This window comes from Triticum dicoccoides, chromosome 4A (assembly GCF_002162155.2).
Source record: "Triticum dicoccoides isolate Atlit2015 ecotype Zavitan chromosome 4A, WEW_v2.0, whole genome shotgun sequence".
Lineage (NCBI taxonomy): Eukaryota > Viridiplantae > Streptophyta > Magnoliopsida > Poales > Poaceae > Triticum > Triticum dicoccoides.
Genome location: NC_041386.1, coordinates 746,438,551 through 746,458,075, shown reverse-complemented (window position 1 = coordinate 746,458,075; position 19,525 = coordinate 746,438,551). Strand labels below are relative to the sequence as shown.

Below are 19,525 nucleotides of genomic sequence, written 5' to 3'. Positions count from 1 at the left end.
GCTGCGCCCCCTTTAGGGTTTCCCACCCCAATGGGTGCGGCCAGCCCTAGATCCCATCTAGGGGGGGGGGGGCGGCCAAGGGGGGAGGAGTGCCTCCCAAGTCAAGTGGAGGCCTCCCCCTTTAGGGTTTTCCCCTTCCCATGCGCATGGGCCTTGGGGGGGCTGGTGCCCCTGGCCCATTAAGGCTAGGGCACCCCCCTACAGCCCATGATACTGTATTGGACGTGGTGGAACAATTTCCGGACCTCCGGACCCCTCCGGAATCCTCCGGAACCTTCTGGAAGCTTCCCGGTACAATACCGAAAAAACCCGAACTTTTTCCGGAACCCGAACAACAACTTTCCATATATAAATCTTTACCTCTGGACCATTCCGGAACTCTTCGTGACGTCCGGGATCTCATTCGGGACTCCGAACAACATTCGGTAACCACATACAAACTTCCTTTATAACCCTAGCGTCATCGAACCTTAAGTGTGTAGACCCTACGGGTTCGGGAGACATGTAGACATGACCGAGATGTTCTCCGGTCAATAACCAACAGCGGGATCTGGATACCCATGTTGGCTCCCACATGTTCCACGATGATCTCATCGGATGAACGACGATGTCAAGGACTCAATCGATCCCGTATACAATTCCCTTTGTCTAGCGGTATTGTACTTGCCCGAGATTCGATCGTCGGTATACCGATACCTTGTTCAATCTCGTTACCGGCAAGTCTCTTTACTCGTTCTGTAACACATCATCCCGTGATCAACCCCTTGGTCACATTGTGCACATTATGATGATGTCCTACCGAGTGGGCCCAGAGATACCTCTCCGTTTACACGGAGTGACAAATCCCAGTCTCGATTCGTGCCAACCCAACAGACACTTTCGGAGATACCTGTAATGCACCTTTATAGCCACCCAGTTACGTTGTGACGTTTGGTACACCCAAAGCATTCCTACGGTATCCGGGAGTTGCACAATCTCATGGTCTAAGGAAAAGATACTTGACATTAGAAAAGCTTTAGCATACGAACTACACGATCTTTCTCATCATTCTCCTAATGACGTGATCTCGTTATCAACGACATCCAATGTCCATGGTCAGGAAACCGAAACCATCTATTGATCAACGAGCTAGTCAACTAGAGGCTTACTAGGGACATGGTGTTGTCTATATATCCACACATGTATCTGAGTTTCCTATCAATACAATTATAGCATGGACAATAAACGATTATCATGAACAAGGAAATATAATAATAACCAATTTATTATTGCCTTTAGGGCATATTTCCAACAGTCTCCCACTTGCACTAGAGTCAATAATCTAGTTCACATCGCCATGTGATTAACACTCACAGGTCACATCGCCATGTAACCAACATCCAAAGAGTTTACTAGAGTCAATAATCTAGTTCACATCACTATGTGATTAACACTCAATGAGTTATGGGTTTGATCATGTTGCTTGTGAGAGAGGTTTTAGTCAACGGGTCTGAACCTTTCAGATCCGTGTGTGCTTTACAAATCTTTATGTCATCTCCTAGATGTAGCTACCACGCTCTATTTGGAGCTATTCCAAATAACTGTTCTACTTGGAGCTATTCTAAATTGTTTCTCCATTATATGTATCCGGTATCTCTACTCAGAGCTATCCAGATAGGTGTTAAGCTTGCATCGTCGTAACTTTTTACGTCGAACTCTTTATCACCTCCATAACCGAGAAAATTCCTTAGTCCACTAGTTACTAAGGATAACTTTGACCGCTGTACTGTGATCTATTCTTGGATCACTCTTGTACCCCTTGACTGACTCATGGCAAGGCACACTTCAGGTGCGGTACATAGCATAGCATACTGTAGAGCCTACGTCTAAAGCATAGGGGACGACCTTCGTCCTTTCTCTCTTTTCTGCCGAGTTGAGTTTAAGTCTTAACTTCGTACCTTACAACTCAGGCAAGAACTTCTTCTTTGACTGATCCATCTTGAACACCTTCAAGATCATGTCAAGGTATGTGCTCATTTGAAAGTATTATTAAGCATTTTGATCTATCCTTATAGATCTTGATGCTCAATGTTCAAGTAGCTTAATCCAGGTTTTCTATTGAAAAACACCTTTCAAATAACCCTATATGCTTTCTAGAAAATCTACGTCATCTCTGATGTCGACAACATATATTCATCAGAAATTCTATAGTGCTCCCACTCACTTCTTTGGAAATACAAGTTTCTCATGAACTTTGTATAAACCCAAAATCTTTGATCATTTCATCAAAGCGCACATTCCAACTCCGAGATGCTTTACTCCAGTCCTTAGAAGGATTGCTGGAGCTAGCATACCTTTTAGCATCCTTAGGATCGAAAAAACCTTTCTGATTGTATCACATACAACCTTTCCTTACGAAAGTTGGTAAGGAAACTCGTTTTGACATCCATCTGCCAGATTTCATAAATGTTGCTTATGCTAACATGATTCCGACGGACTTAAGCATTGCTACGGATGAGAAAAACTCATCGTAGTCAACTCCTTGAACTTGTGAAAAACTCTTCGCCACAAGTCGAGCTTCATAGATGGTGACATTACCATCCACGTCCGTCTTCTTCTTAAAAGATCCATTTATCAAATGGCTTGCCGATCATTGGGCAAGTCCGCCAAAGTCCATGCTTTGTTCTGATACATGGATCCTATCTCGGATTTCATGGTTTCTTAACCATTTGTCGGAATTTGGGCCCACCATCGCTTCCCCATAGCTCGTAGGTTCATTGTTGTCTAGCAACATGACCTTCAAGACAGGATCACCGTACCACTCTGAAGTAGCACGCATCCTTGTCACCCTACGAGGTACAGCAGTGACTTGATTCGAAACTTCATGATCACTATCATAAGCTTCTACTTCAATTGGTGTAGGTGCCACATGAACAACTTCCTGTGCCCTGATACACACTGGTTGAAGTGACGGTTCAATAACCACATCAAGTCTCCACCATCCTCCCACTCAACTTTTTGAGAGAAACCTTTCCTCGAGAAAGGACCCGATTCAAGAAACAATCCATATTGCTTTCGGATCTGAATTAGGAGGTATACCCAACTGTTTTGGGTGTCCTATGAAGATGCATTTTATCCGCTTTGGGTTCGAGCTTATCAATCCTGAAACTTTTTCACATAAGCGTCGCAGCCCCAAACCTTTAAGAAACGACAACTTCGGTTTCTCTAAACCATAATTCATACGGTGTCATCTCAACGGAATTACGTGGTGCCCTATTTAAAGTGAATGTGGTTGTCTCTAATGCCTAACCCATGAACAATAGTGGTAATTTAAGAGACATCATGGTACGCACCATATCCAATAGGGTGCAACTATGATGTTCGGACACACCATCACACTATGGTGTTCCAGGCGGTATTAATTGCGAAACAATTTCCACAATATCTTAATTGTGTGCCAAAACTCGTAACTTAGATATTCATCTCTATGATCATATCATAGACATTTAATCCTCTTGTCACAATGATCTTCTACTTCACTCTGAAATTACTTGAACCATTCAATAATTCAGACTTGTGTTTCATCAAGTAAACATTCTCAACATCTACTCGAATCATCTGTGAAGTAAGAACATAACGATATTCACTGCATGCCTCAGCACTCATTGGACTGCACACATCAAAATGTGTTACTTCCAACAAGTTGCTATCTTGTTCCATCTTACTGAAAACGAGGCTTTTTAGTCATCTTGCCCATGTGGTATGATTTGCATATCTCAAGTGATTCAAAAACAAGTGAGTCCAAATGATCCATCTGCATGGAGTTTCTTCATGCGTATACACCAATAGACATGGTTCGCATGTCTCAAACTTTTCAAAAACGAGTGAGTCCAAAGATCCATCAACATGGAGCTTCTTCATGCGTTTTATACCATTATGACTTACATGGCAGTGCCACTAGTAAGTGGTACTATCATTACTATCTTTTGGCATGAACATGTGTATCACTACGATCGAGATTTCAATGAACCATTCATTTTAGGTGCAAGACCATTGAAGGTATTATTCAAATAAATAGAGTAACCATTATTCTCTTTCAATGAATAACCGTATTGCGATAGTCATAATCCAATCATGTCTATGCTCAACGCAAACACCAAATAACAATTATTCAGGTTTTAACACCAATCTCGATGGTAGAGGGAGCGTGCGATGCTTGATCATATCAACATTGGAAACATTTCCAACACATATCGTCAGCTCACCTTTAGCTAGTCTCCGTTTATTCCGTAGCTTTTATTTCGAGTTACTAACACTTAGCAACCGAACCGGTATCTAATACCCTGGTGCTACTAGTAAAGTACACATCAACACAATGTATATCCAATATACTTCTATCGACCTTGCCAGCCTTCTCATCTACCAAGTATCTAGGGTAATTCTGCTCCAGTGGTTGTTCCCTTTATTACAGAAGCACTTAGTCTCGGGTTTGGGTTCAACCTTGGGTTTCTTCACTAGAGCAGCAGCTGAATTGCCGTTTCATGAAGTATCCCTTTGTTCCCTTGCCCTTCTTGAAACTAGTGGTTTCACCAACCATCAACAATTGATGCTCCTTCTTGATTTCTACTTTCGCGGTGTCAAACATCACGAATATTTCAAGGATCATCATATCTATCCCTGATATGTTATAGTTCATCACGAAGCTCTAGCAGCTTGGTGGCAATGACTTTGGGGAAACATCACTATCTCATCTGGAAGATCAACTCCCACTCGATTCAAGTGATTGTTGCACTCAGACAATCTGAGCACAAGCTCAACGATTGAGCTTTTCTCCCTTAGTTTGCAGGCTAAGAAAATCGTCGGAGGTCTCATACCTCTTGACGTGGGCACGAGCCTGAAATCCCAATTTCAGCCCTTGAAACATCTCATATGTTCCGCGATGTTTCGACAACGTCTTTAGTGCCTCAACTCTAAACCGTTTAACTGAACTATCACGTAGTTATCAAAACGTGTATGTCCGATGTTCGCAACATCCACAAACGACGTTTGGGGTTCGGCACACTGAGCAGTGCATTAAGGACATAAGCTTTCTACTGTCCGCATAATTGCTACTTTCAACTTTCAACCATATTTTCTCTAGGAACATATCTAAAACAGTAGAACTAAAGCGCGAGCTACGACATAATTTGCAAAATCCTTTTGACTATATTCAGATAATTAAGTTCATCTTATGAACTCCAACTCAGATAGACATCCCTCTAGTCATCTAAGTGATTACATGATCCGAGTCAACTAGGCCGTGTCCGATCATCACGTGAGACGGACTAGTCATCATCGGTGAACATCTTCATGTTGATCGTATCTACTATACGACTCATGCTCGACCTTTCGGTCTCCGTGTTCCGAGGCCATGTCTGTACATGCTAGGCTCGTCAAGTTAACCCTAAGTGTATTGCATGTGTAAATCTGTCTTACACCCGTTGTATGTGAACGTAAGGATCTATCACACCCGATCATCACGTGGTGCTTCGAAGCGACGAACTTTAGCAACGGTGCACAGTTAGGGGAGAACACTTCTTGAAATTGGTGTAAGGGATCATCTTATTTACTACCGTCGTTCTAAGTAAACAAGATGCATAAACATAATAAACATCACATGCAATTATATAGTAGTGACATGATATGGCCAATATCATATAGCTCCTTTGATCTCCATCTTCGGGGTTCCATGATCATCATCGTCACCGGCATGACACCATGATCTCCATCATCATGATCTCCATCATCGTGTCTTCATGAAGTTGTCTCGCCAACTATTACTTCTACTACTATGGCTACCGATTAGCAATAAAGTAAAGTAATTACATGGCGTTGTTCAATGACACGCAGGTCATACAATAAATAAAGACAACTCCTATGGCTCCTGCCAGTTGTCATATTCATCGACATGCAAGTCGTGAATCCTATTACAAGAACATGATCAATCCCATACATCACATATCATTCATCACATTCTTCTTGGCCATATCACATCACATAGCATACCCTGCAAAAACAAGTTAGACGTCCTCTAATTGTTGTTGCATGTTTTACGTGGCTGCTAATGGGTTTCTAGCAAGAAAGTTTCTTACCTACGCAAGACCACAACGTGATATGCCAATTGCTATTTACCCTTCATAAGGACCCTTTTCATCGAATCCGTTCCTACTAAAGTGGGAGAGACTGGCACCCGCTAGCCACCTTATGCAACAAGTGCATGTCAATCGGTGGAACCTGTCTCACGTAAGAGTACGTGTAAGGTCGGTCCGGGCCGCTTCATCCCACGATGCCGTCGAAACAAGATTGGACTAGTAACGGTAAGCATATTGAACAAAATCAACGCCCACAACTACTTTGTGTTCTATTCGTGCAAAGAATCTACGCAATAGACCTAGCTCATGATGCCACTATTGGGGAACGTAGCAGAAATTCAAAATTTTCCTACGTGTCACCAAGATCTATCTATGGAGAAACTAGCAACGAGGGGAAGGAGAGTGCGTCTACATACCCTTGTAGATCGCTAAGCGGAAGCGTTCATGAGAACGGGGTTGAAGGAGTCGTACTCGTCGTGATCCAAATCACCGGAGATCCTAGTGCCGAACGGACGGCACCTCCGCGTTCAACACACGTACAGCCCGATGACGTCTCCCACGCCTTGATCCAGCAAGGAGAGAGGGAGAGGTTGAGGAAGACTCCATCCAACAGCAGCACAACGGCGTGATGGTGATGGAGGAGCGTGGCAATCCAGCAGGGCTTCGCCAAGCACCACGGGAGAGGAGGAGGAGGAGAGGCAGGGCTGCACCAGTAGAGGGAGAAGTTCTCATGTGTTTAGCAGCCCCAAACCTCAACTATATATAGGGGGAAGGGGGGGGCTGCGCCCCCTTTAGGGTTTCCCACCCCAAGGGGTGCGGCCATCCCTAGATCCCATCTAGGGGGGGCGGCCAAGGGGGGAGGAGTGCCTCCCAAGTCAAGTGGAGGCCTCCCCCTTTAGGGTTTTCCCCTTCCCATGCGCATGGGCCTTGGGGGGGCTGGTGCCCCTGGCCCATTAAGGCTAGGGCGCCCCCCTACAGCCCATGCTACTGTATTGGACGTGGTGGAACAATTTCCGGACCTCCGGACCCCTCCGGAATCCTCCGGAACCTTCTGGAAGCTTCCCGGTACAATACCGAAAAAACCCGAACTTTTTCCGGAACCCGAACAACAACTTTCCATATATAAATCTTTACCTCCGGACCATTCCGAACTCCTCGTGACGTCCGGGATCTCATCCGGGACTCCGAACAACATTCGGTAACCACATACAAACTTCCTTTATAACCCTAGCGTCATCGAACCTTAAATATGTAGACCCTACGGTTTCGGGAGACATGTAGATATGACCGAGACGTTCTCCGGTCAATAACCAACAGCGGGATCTGGATACCCATGTTGGCTCCCACATGCTCCACGATGATCTCATCGGATGAACCACGATGTCAAGGACTCAATCGATCCCGTATACAATTCCCTTTGTCTAGCGGTATTGTACTTGCCCGAGATTCGATCGTCGGTATACCGATACCTTGTTCAATCTCATTACCGGCAAGTCTCTTTACTCGTTCCGTAACACATCATCCCGTGATCAACCCCTTGGTCACATTGTGCACATTATGATGATGTCCTACCGAGTGGGCCCAGAGATACCTCTCGGTTTACATGGAGTGACAAATCCCAGTCTCTATTCGTGCCAACCCAACAGACACTTTCAGAGATACTTGTAATGCACCTTTATAGCCACCCAGTTACGTTGTGACGTTTGGTACACCCAAAGCATTCCTACGGTATCAGGGAATTGCACAATCTCATGGTCTAAGGAAAAGATACTTGACATTAGAAAAGCTTTAGCATACGAACTACACGATCTTTGTGCTAGGCTTAGGATTGGGTCTTGTCCATCACATCATTCTCCTAATGACGTGATCCCGTTATCAACGACATCCAATGTCCATGGTCAGGAAACCGTAACCATCTATTGATCAACGAGCTAGTCAACTAGAGGCTTACTAGGGACATGGTCTTGTCTATATATCCACACATGTATCTGAGTTTCCTGTCAATACAATTATAGCATGGACAATAAACGATTATCATGAACAAGGAAATATAATAATAACCAATTTATTATTGCCTCTAGGGCATATTTCCAACACGGAAAGAGGTCCAAATGGGCCAAGAAGGACGCGGAAGCCGCGAGTCTGGGCATCCCAGACCCCTTGGCGGAGTTCACCGTCCCGCAGGAGCGTGACGTCCTCAGGGCTCGGCACCGTTGGGACCCAGTGAAGAAGGTTTACGAGACAAACCCGGTCACGACGGAGTTCATGAGACTGCTGGTAATTTTAGTTTCTGATCAATTCGACTGAACACGTTAGTCATATTTGTAAACGATCCTTATGCCTTTTGCAGAGAGAGCAGCACAGGATTGCGGCCGAAAACGACTCATCGTCTAAGGCATTGGTGAGGCCCAAGTGGGACACTCCATTCAACCGGGCATTGAACATATTGAAACGACTCCCGGTGAATACTCAACCATCGTACGGACACGTGCACGGTGTCGGAGACGGTGCCACGTGGAAGAAGTACTATTGTGAGACCACGGAGGAGAGAAAGGAAAGGCGGAGGTTAACTGAAGAAAAGATCGACAAGAAGGTTGAGATTGTGGTTGAGAAGAAATCATCTCAGACAGTCGCAATAGCGGTAGCTGCCGCAAAATAGGTGGTTGCAGATATATCTACTTCCTTGGTTCCGGCCGTTTTCACTTGGACCAAGCAAAATCCAGAAAAAAATGCAGTGGACTTTCCCTTGCTGACTTCTTGGGGAGCAGCTCGACTAGCGTTGCACCAGCACCTGCTCCCGCACCGGCTCCCGCACCTGCTCCCGCACCGGCTCCCGCACCTGCTCCTGCACCGGCTCCAGCATCGGACGTGCTCGGCGGTGCTTCGTCTTTGGCTGAGCTCGACGCCATCACGGTATCTGTCACACCGGCCCCCTTCAATAAATGTATAATCTCCCGTTTTCGTTACCTTTCGGATGTCTCACGTTACAGAATTTTTTTTGCAGGCCGATGAAACCCCGTGCACCATATTGTACACCATCGGCGACCAGAAGGTGGACGTGGGGAAGACGACGATAATGGAGCCGAAGGAACCATTGTTCCACAGCCGGCCGATCCCCCCGAACGTCTTCAAGGTTTCCGTGGCTAGTGTCAAACCGGGCCACAAGAATTTGCCTCCTCTGATACTAGTGGGGGATGACGACAAGACCCCGCGGAGGCTTGATGATTGTTGCAATGCGTGGGTCCTGTTGTCGCCAAAGAGTCTGCTTCGTCTGGAGGCGGCCGGGAGCACACCCACGAGCACGCAGCCTCAGCAAGGTATGAACATCAACACCCCACCTACCCAATTAGCGTCGGGTGTCGAGTTGGGTGATAGCGGATGGGGTAAGGAGGAGGCTCCATTAGTCGCTGATGACGTCGCCATGGATGAGGATGAGGATGACGATGGCACTCAACAGTATGTCTATACTGGCGCCTACTCAGGGTTTGAGCGTCATGAGTCGGTGCCTGAATTGCAGTCTCCGGAGGCTGAACGTATTATGGACGACCTTCCAGTAGTAAAGAAGTCTAGTAAGAGAGCGAGGAAAGGCAAAAAAAGCTGATTCTATGATCCAGCCGCCTCAGCAGCCTCGGCTTCAGGACCGTATAGATATCCCCGATGCGGATACATGGCATATCCCCGGTCAACCAACCCTACCTGCAAGAGCGCTAGGGGCCAGATTCGGCAATCTAAGGAGACTTCATGATGATGTGCTACGGATAGAGAAAGGCCTCATCGCCTCGAAAGATCCAGGATACCCACTCTACGTGGTTAACGTTCCGCGGCAAATGTCGTACGTCGACTGCTTCCCCGCAGATAAGTTCTTCCTTCGATTCGATTATATATTCGACATGTTTCATGTGAAGAAGCTGGATTTTACGTTTGTCCACCTTTATGCCTTGCACATGAACTACATCATCGGGGTTGAGCAAATACCTCATATCTGTGTCGCTGACCCGTACTACATGCACGAGGGCTTCTTGGGAGTATGCGCAAAGCACTGTGAATACGCGAGGGAATACATCGTTAGTTTCATGCTCACCAATAAGGACAAGGAGGCGATTCTCGTGCCTTATCATCCCGTGTAAGCCATCCGCGCGGCAATCCTTCCTTCGATTTCAATCATTCATTTGCACGGTGGAGGCTAATTAATTTGAGGTGTACTTATTTTGCGGAGCGGCGGGCGCGCCGACCTCATCATCCTCTACCCCCGATACTCCCACGCTCTTTGCTTGGACTCGTCGAAGAACATTCACAAAAAAGATTACACACACATCAAGGATGTTCTCGATAGTGCTATGTTTTACTACCAAGCACGGGGTGGAGAGGTCAAGGACAAGAAGAGAAGGGGCAGCAGGCTCGCCTTCAGCCATAAGACTGACTCCTGCTGCATCCAGCAACCGAGCGATTCTCTTAATGATGGATTCTATGTCCTACACCACATGCTGGAGTACAGACGGGATCACCAGAACCTTCGCATGTCACCTAGATCCGGCGATGCCCATATTCTGCAATGGGCAAAGGACATCGGAGATATCGAGATCACCGACTTCGAGCTGAGTTCTCTAACATCCAGTGCGAATTTGCCCAAATCATCATGAGGTCGTCGAAAAAACAGGGATGTTCTACGGAGAAGGACAAATGTCGCGGGAAGACGTCTGAACATGGGTAGCCTCTCAGCGTCTCGACATGAAGCCTTTCACTAAGCTCGGGGACTATCTCCCTGACATGGATGGATGGCACGGCATGGTGGAGTGATTGTCGATATATGACAATGTGTCCGTTTAGTCCATACTTTCTGTATGATAAAACTTTAAGTTATGCACGGCGAAACTTTATTTGTGATGTAATTAAACCGTCCTCCTCCTCGACTAGCGAAGATCACTCTAGTTAGGGCATTTTGGGTACGATGAACTTTGTTATTTATGCTTATGATATGTTGTTTCTATTTTTGCCAAGTTTGTCTCTTTCTGTTGCTCAACTATATATGTTGCATATCATCGACTCATGTGACGATGCAGGTGCATAGATCATCGATGGCGAAGAAGTGCTATGCCAGGAGTATATATACGACGAGTGGCCGGAGTGTCAGGCCTAGGTGTACCGGTTTCCGGTTTCCGAGCGACAGGCAGTAGTTAGTTTAGGTTCACGCTAATGCGAGAGAGGGATACGAACTCATGTACTGCATAGTTTCGCTCTCACTCAAAGTGATAGCTCTTCTCGCGTATATCATTGTTTAGATGGATGACGACGTATTTGCAAGTAATCGAGACTTGTATCGCTATTTTCGAGATGATGACGAGAGACCACTTTGTGTTGGATGATAATTATGATGATGACATGATTTGATGAGACTAGTTGTATGTATATGATATGATTACATTTGTATGTGTATGATATGCTAAAGATTATTGTATAAAGCCTATTCAAATACAAAACAAATATGCAGAAAAAAACTAATAAAACTAATAGTAGCGAGGGGAAAAAGTTAGCAGTAGCGCCGCCTTACCAATAGCGTTTCCCTGTAAAAAGCGCTGTAGATAATATCAACAGCGCTCTTCTCTAAAGTGCGCTACAGCTATCCATATATGGCAGTAGCGTGGGACGACAGGCGCTACTGCTATACGTTAGCTGTAGCGCCTTATCAGTAGCGCATCTCGCACTACTGATAGACCTAAAACCCGTGTTGCTGCTAGGCTTTTCCCTAGTAGTGCCTAGCTAGCTAGCTAGGTACGGACCCAACACTTAGGGGCTGTTCGGCAGTCCTCCAGCTCCCTGAAATCTGAGAATTTGTGGAACTGCCTTTTCCCCACTCCACCATTTTTAGCTACAGCTCCACCAACTCCTGGAGCGGACTTGGGGAGCGGGAGAGTCTCTGAACAGGCCGTTAGGGCCTGTTGAGAGCCCCTCCGCTCCACACAACTCCGCTCCCGGAGCAGCCGAAGCGTCAGATAAAAACAGCGGAGCGAGGAAATAGCTACTCCGTGGATCCTGGGATTTTTGGAGCTGGCGGGTTGCCGAACAGCCTCTTAGAGACCAAGCCGAGACAGCTCCACTCCAGCTCTGCGACGGGATGTCCATGACGCCAGGCAGAACTATCTGCTCCGGCATCTCTCTCTGTCTCTCTCCGGCATCTGTGTGTGTGCGCGCGCTACTCTGCTCAGGAGAGACGCCCACGTGTGTATATCAGCTCACAGATTCAGTTTATCTCTATGCATCAAGGACTGCATCAACCCATTTATGAACTACTGTAGCAATCATCTGAATACAACCTAGTACAAATTTTTTGGAAGGGAACAAGTTATCGGTCCAAATGACGAACTCTTCGGTACACTACTTAATGGCAACACCACGGGATTGTCATGAGGCTGTACCGCTATGGCGCGGTGCGGTGGCCTAGACAGCGCCCCACTCACGGCGAATTTTTTGTTACTGTTCACCATGTTACAAAGCCCTCTGTTTTGCCGAGCATATGAACTCCTCAAATCATCTCCGCCACATGGCAACAACGGCATCCGCTCTGTTCCATATGGTGCTTCATTGTACCCATCTTATTCTTGTTTATAAGCCCCAAGTGAGAGGCAGCAGCCCATGGCTTGAGAATCTTATAATGTTCATAGGATCCAAAAGGAGGCATCCGACACAAGGATGTGAATGGATTATTCATTAATGATTTTGAAGAAATAGCAGGAGCTCTGTCTTCTATACAAATATTCATATCTAGCTAATTGCGAAACAATAGCTACAGGGCATGAGGGTAAGGAAGAAAACAAATTACCAACCATAGAGGCTATGTAATCATAAGGAAAGAAACAACAATGTGCTAGCCACATGAACAGTAATGACCAGCAGGCAGGGATGACAATGCCGGTTTGGAGATAATCAAGATGATCAGCAGGTGACCGTTCAACTGTTGACAACACCTTGAGTACTTGTTGCATCGTTGGACGGTGTGATGGATCTGGCTCTATGCACCGAATAGCGACGACGATCATTTGAAACATCTCACTTGCGATCTCGGTTCCCGGGAGTGGGAGCCGTGTGACCAGCAAATTGCGAAGTAATGTAGTTTTGTCGACAATGGATGAAAGGAGATCACCTGGTCTTTTCCTGGCTAGTTTGTGTATCTAGCCTTTTAAGCTCTGTGTGAGCTGCCTTTTTCTTTTTTTCAGTTGGAGACTTTGGAACCTTGTTGGCACTTTTTGATTTTTGGTTAATAAGATGGCCGTATGCATCACTCTGATGCAGAGGCCGGGGAGCCCCCCCTTTTCGAAAAAAAAACCTGGGTGATGTCCCATGAACAACTCTAGGACCAGCACTCCGAAGCTGTAAACATCACACTTCTCGGTCACCCTTGTTGTGTATGCAAGCTCTGAAGAAATATCAACATTCGAGCGTCAATTTTGCTACCTCTATCATCTAAGTGCATTGATCAATAAAAACTCTTCTAGTATGTTTATCTAAAAGTACCAACATAATGATATAATTTTACCTGGGGCAAGATATCCTTTGGTCCCGGCAAGATTTGTGCAGTTTGATCCATTCACATCTAGTATTTTTGCTAGACCAAAATCCGAGATGCAAGCCTTAAATTCAAGATCAAGCAAAACATTGATGCTCTTTATATCTCAGTGGACTATCGGCGCGAAGCAACCGTGATGCATGTATGACAAAGCATGAGCAACATCCCTAACAATATTTAACCTCCTCGTCCAATCCATTTCAACTGCAGTTTCCAGACAATTTAAAGATGCTGCTAAGCTCCCTTTGCCCATGTATTCATATACAAGGAATCTCCCCTGAGTTGCAGAGCAGTAACCAAATAACTTTGCAATGTTGCGATGCCGAATGTCCATCAACGAGTGTATTTCACGGTTAAATTGCTCATCGTCTTCTGCCACATGAATCTTCGTCACTGCAAATAATTCACCTGTTGCTAACTGAGCCCTATAGACAGATCCATTCCCTCCAGATCCGGTGCAAAAATCTTTGCTGAAGTTGTTTGTGTCATCAACAATTTTCTTGTACACATCTTCCCCATCAAAGTTCCAGATGGCGAACATCATGGTCTATTGTACTTCATTTGTTGTTTCTATCTTATTTTTCTTTCTTTTGCAATGCCATGTTATTACTAGTGTAATGACAAACACAAAAGATATAACAACTGTAATAATAACTAGTAAACTAGCACCAGACTTTTTCCCTTGTTTACTACTTCGAGGAAGGTCACAGGGGGGCAAACCTTTCACAACACCACACAATTTCTTATTATTCCTGAACCATTTAATTGGAGCTTCCTCGAAAAACCTAGTATGCGGCACTAACCCTTCTAGTTTGTTGTATGACACATCCATGGATAGGAGGCTGGTCATGCTCCAAAATGATGGTGGTATGCTACCGTTCAGTGCATTGTGAGAAAGATTCAAGGCTTCAAGCATACCAAGATCACCTAACAGACTTGGAATAGAGCCAACAATTGAATTGTCACTTAGATCCAACATATCTTGTAGGTTTACTAACATCCCAAGTTCAATAGGAATCGTACCATTTAGGTGATTGTGGCTCAACTTCAGAAAGTGAATCTTTAGGCAATGCTCAATTGATCTTGGTATTTGCTCAGTTAGGTTGTTTGATGAGAAATCTAGATACTCCAAGTTGTTCAGAGATCCAATTTCTTGTGGCATATTTCCCTGGAGCAAGTTACCAGAAAGGCTCAGGTTAAACAACGTCGTTAGATTGCCTATTTCTCTTGGAATCTGTCCTTCAAGCTTGTTTGATGAAACATCAAGTATCCCCAGCTGAGTTAATTTCCCTATACTTGATGGTATTACTCCAGTTATATTGTTGTTTGATGCACGTAACACAGTAAGTTTGTAGCACTCACCCCAAAGATGAGATAATCTGCCGAACAATTTATTTGAACTGACATCAATATAGAGAAGATTTGGATAAGCTCCCATCCCGGTGATATCTCCTTCAAGGTTATTTCGTTCAAGTCGAACCCTTACTAGGCTCTTACAACTTAGCAAGCTTGATGGTAAGGGTCCAACCAAGTTGTTGCCAGTAGCAGACAAATGTTGTAGCTGACCTCCCACACAAAGGTTGAATGGCAAGGCACCTGATAGGTTGTTAAAAGCAAGGTCCAACTTAACCAGACTCATTAACTTGGCAATTCCTTGAGGTATAGGTCCCGAAAGTTGGTTCTTGTAAAGGTACAAGAGAGTGAGGTTTGTCAAATTCCCTATGGTTATTGGGATAGAACCGGAGAGTGTGTTATCTTGAAGAGCCAAATTCTCTAACTTCACAAGGTTACCTAATTCTTGTGGAATTTGACCAGAAAGTCTGTTCTCCCAAAGGCGTAAGAAAGTGAGCTTGGTCAAATTACATAAATTTCTTGGAATGGAACCTGAGAGTATGTTTTTTGAAGAGACAAACCCTCTAAGTTCACAAGGTAACCTAATTCCTGTGGAATTTGTCCGGAAAGTTTGTTGTCCCAAAGGTACAAGCTGTTGAGTTTTGTCAAACTCCCTAAGATGTCTGGGATGGAACCCGAGAGTGTGTTTTCACTAAGATCCAAGACCTCTAGGTTCACTTGGTAACCTAATTCTTGTGGAAGGGATGTGACCGACTAAATGATTGATTGACAAGTTGAGGGTCACAAGATTGCTACTCATTTTATCTAGTGGTACCGAGCCTCTTATCTGATTGCCTTGCAGTAGCAGACTTTGGAGCTCCTCCAAAGTCTCGATGCCCGGAGGGATGCCCCCGGAGAGGTAGTTGTGAGAGAGGTCGAGACTTGTCAGCGTCGTCAACATCGTGAAGTTGAGCAACTCCAACGTCCCTCTAAGCTGCATCTCCCTCAAGGTGATGCCGCTGATCACGGGCCGGCCCTGGTGCACCGTGCAGCTGACGCCGTGCCAGCTGCAGAGCGCCGACGTGTTCTCCCAGGACCTCAGGGCCTGCTGACTCTGGTTGCTGAGGCTGGCTTTCCAGGTGAGGAGTGCCCTCGCTTGTACTCCGGTGTCCGGCGTGAGCGCGTCGACCATCAGCAGCAGCAGCAGTAGAAGTGCGGTGAGAGAGGCGAGCACTTTGGGTCGCTCCGTCTCCATGACTAGCATTTTGGCTTTGATGGAAATGGCACCGGTGGTTGGCCAGAGGGGTACTAGTACTTGGAGCCTGTAGCAGGCTAGGTCCACGCAGTAGGTAAATGATCGGCCATTCATGTGCCATTATCCGGTGGTAGCTTGTGAAGAGATATGGATTATCTACCTCCTCGTCATCTAATCCATTGACTAGACTCGTAATCACGATCACAGTCTAGTCACTGGAAAACATTGAATTCGTCAAGCAAATTGCATGGAAAGCTACTGTAGCGGTCTGCATGCATGACGATCTCATTTTTCTTATCAATGTGTAGCCCGACTTCCACCCAAACTATGATCACAATGGTGTCTACTATGGCAAGACCAACGACCTCCCTATCCGGCTCGCAAGCATCGACAAATTTGTGGAAAGAACACTCGAAGCCAAGGTATCACTGCAACGACCTCTGTGTCTCGCTGGGCAAAAATTTAGTCCCCCCACTTGGAGATGCCCGGCCAGCCCGGGACTTCCATGGGTACCGGCTGATGGTAGCTCCATTTTCATTATTGATCACTATTGACACAAGTTTTTTGGACGAAGACTATTGACACAAATGCATGTGAGATTGTTCGGATCCTTTTTTTTCGAAAAGGAGGTCGAAACCCCCGGCCTCTGCATTATTGTGATGCACACATCCATGCTAATGTTGCTTATGAGACCCATTTCTATTGTTGATGATGGTGACTACATTTTAATTATTGATCACTAGCAAATGTGAGAAAGTAATCGAGGTAGTAATGCTAACGGCAGCACCCGCTCATATTGGTTGACTTATAATGCTTGGGCAATAATGAACACTTGACCATTCACTAAACATATCTTGTTTTACTCTCACGCATTATCAGCGTTCTATTACCGATGCCATTCACCAGTGTCATAAGTTATGGAGTCAAGTCTTCCCTGCGTTCCTCACATATAGTGTTTAACTTATCAAGTCTACATCTTGTTACATACACACACAGTATTTGTTCAGGAGTCGGTATGGATCGCTGTCTATGTAACGTTGCCAACTCGTTTGAACATCAGCAAATTTGCAGGAACAAGTACTATAGAGGAAGTACTCAACATCACAAACAAAACGCTAGCATTTTTCGATAAAAAATGCTAGCCTGTGGCCACACATTACAGTTCGATGAATAACTGGAGAACGAGACAATTTTGTAATCACGTGGGATAATATATGGACCATTGCCAATTTTATTCTTCCCAAAACCATATGAAATGGTGCTTCATTTCAGCCATCATATTCTTACCCCTAAGTCTACTGTGGAGATGGGTAGGCAGTTCGCTTGTTTTTGTGTTCACGATGAAACAATCCAATACCTATTTCTTGATTGCCTTCTCGCGAAGTTACTTTGGCGGTCTGTTCATATAACCTTTAACATTATCCCTCCAGATAGCATTGAAGCGTTGTTTGGGACGTGGCTAAATGGAGTGACTACTCATATTGCGTCTAGTATTCGGATTGTAATATGCGCACTTCTTTGGGCTATATGGAACTGCAGGAATGATATGATTTTTAACAGACTATCTATGATTAACTTCTTGGAGGTTATCTTCAAGGCTACGGCATTGAATCCGTACGTGGTCGTTACTCACTCCTACAGCCTTCAGGGAGCAGCTGGCCACTGGGTGCAACCGGTGGGAGATGGTAGCACGGGCTATTTTCAACCGGTTTGGATGACGGTTGCATAATAGGGTAGGTCCTTAGTGTCCTTTCGTCCAGTTGGTTATGGCTTTCAGTTGTTTACTTTTTTCTATTGCTCCTTTTGTGAGTTGTATTTTGCAGACCAGACTTTTTTTGTTGGACTTGATCTAATAAAGTGGCCGCATGCATCTTTCCGATGAAGAGGTCGGGGGATGACCTCCTTTTCAAAAAAAAATCCAGGCCGGTGAGGTTAAGTTCGGTGACACGAGACGGTGCTGTCGTGGTGCAGTTCACACGACGCCATCGACAGAAGTGGGTGGTGCTTCTCCAGCTGCCCAAGGCTCCTCGTGGATCGTCGGTGCTGCCCTGCTTTCATGGATCGTTGAGACTTCAACGTTGCTAACTCTGTCGCTACTGGGCAGCAGCAATGCCAATAGTAATAGCATGTCCGGTTGCTTGGGAGAATGCACACGTCAACACCCCTCACCTGCAATGTAAACCGTAAACTTAGTTCATGATATGAAATGCATGTATAGTAGTGTTATGTTGATGCTGTGAAAAAAAGTAGCTATACCGCCTGAGAACAAGATGTACACAAGCAAAAAGACATGATTAAGGAGACACCCTTGATGAGATCCGAACAGACGATATTCCACAAGTCACGGCTGAAGAAAACGATATCCCTACATCACCATTCTCTAAAGAGGAGGTGAGAGCTGCGGTTTTCCAAATGGAACATAACAAAGCTCCAGGTTCAGATGGTTTCCCCGCAGAATTCTATCAGAATTTCTGGGATATAATCAAGTCTGACCTTTTGGAGTTGTTTAATTGTCTTCACGCCGACAAACTTGACCTATTCAGACTTAATTTTGATGAGATTGTGTTGTTGCTGAAGATTAAGGAGGCCGAACGGATCCAACAGTTCAGACCCATATGCCTCCTTAATGTCAGCTTCAAAATTTTCACCAAAGTGGCTACGAATAGGTTAAACTTGGTAGCTGACCATGTTTTCCGACCATCTCAAATGGCTTTCATGCAAGGAAGAAATATACTTGATAGCGTAGTAATCCTGCATGAGACCGTTCATGAGATGCACCAAAAAAAATGAGTGAAATAGTATTCAAGATCGACTTTGAAAAAGCCTATGACAAGGTCAAATGGTCTTTCCTCCAATAGGCCCTAAGGATAAAAGGTTTCTTCGATAAATGGCGCGAGTGAATCCATAATTTTGTAACAGGAGGTAGTGTGGCCATCAAAGTCAATGATGACGTAGGCCATTACTTTCAAACAGAAAAAGGATGACGACAGGGTGACTTCATGTCCCCAATGTTATTTAACATTGTCGTTGACATGTTGGCTATTCTGATTGAGCGCGCCAAGCAGGATGGCCAGATTGCAGGAGTAGTGCCATACCTTATGGATGGTGGTCTCTCTATTCTGCAATATGCTGATGACACAATTCTCTTTATGGAACATGACCTGGACAAGGCTCGAAACCTTAAACTCTTGTTGTCAGCGTTTGAGCAAATGTCGGGTCTTAAATTAAACTTTCATAAAAGCGAACTTTTCTGCTTTGGAGAAGCCA

General features: G+C 45.2%; 1 pseudogene; it reads right to left on the bottom strand.

Moving 5' to 3' along the window:
* LOC119284429 overlaps window positions 1–16,258 on the bottom strand; it is a 17,540-nt pseudogene extending 1,282 nt beyond the window's left edge.
* Between the last annotated feature and the right edge of the window lie 3,267 nt (window positions 16,259–19,525).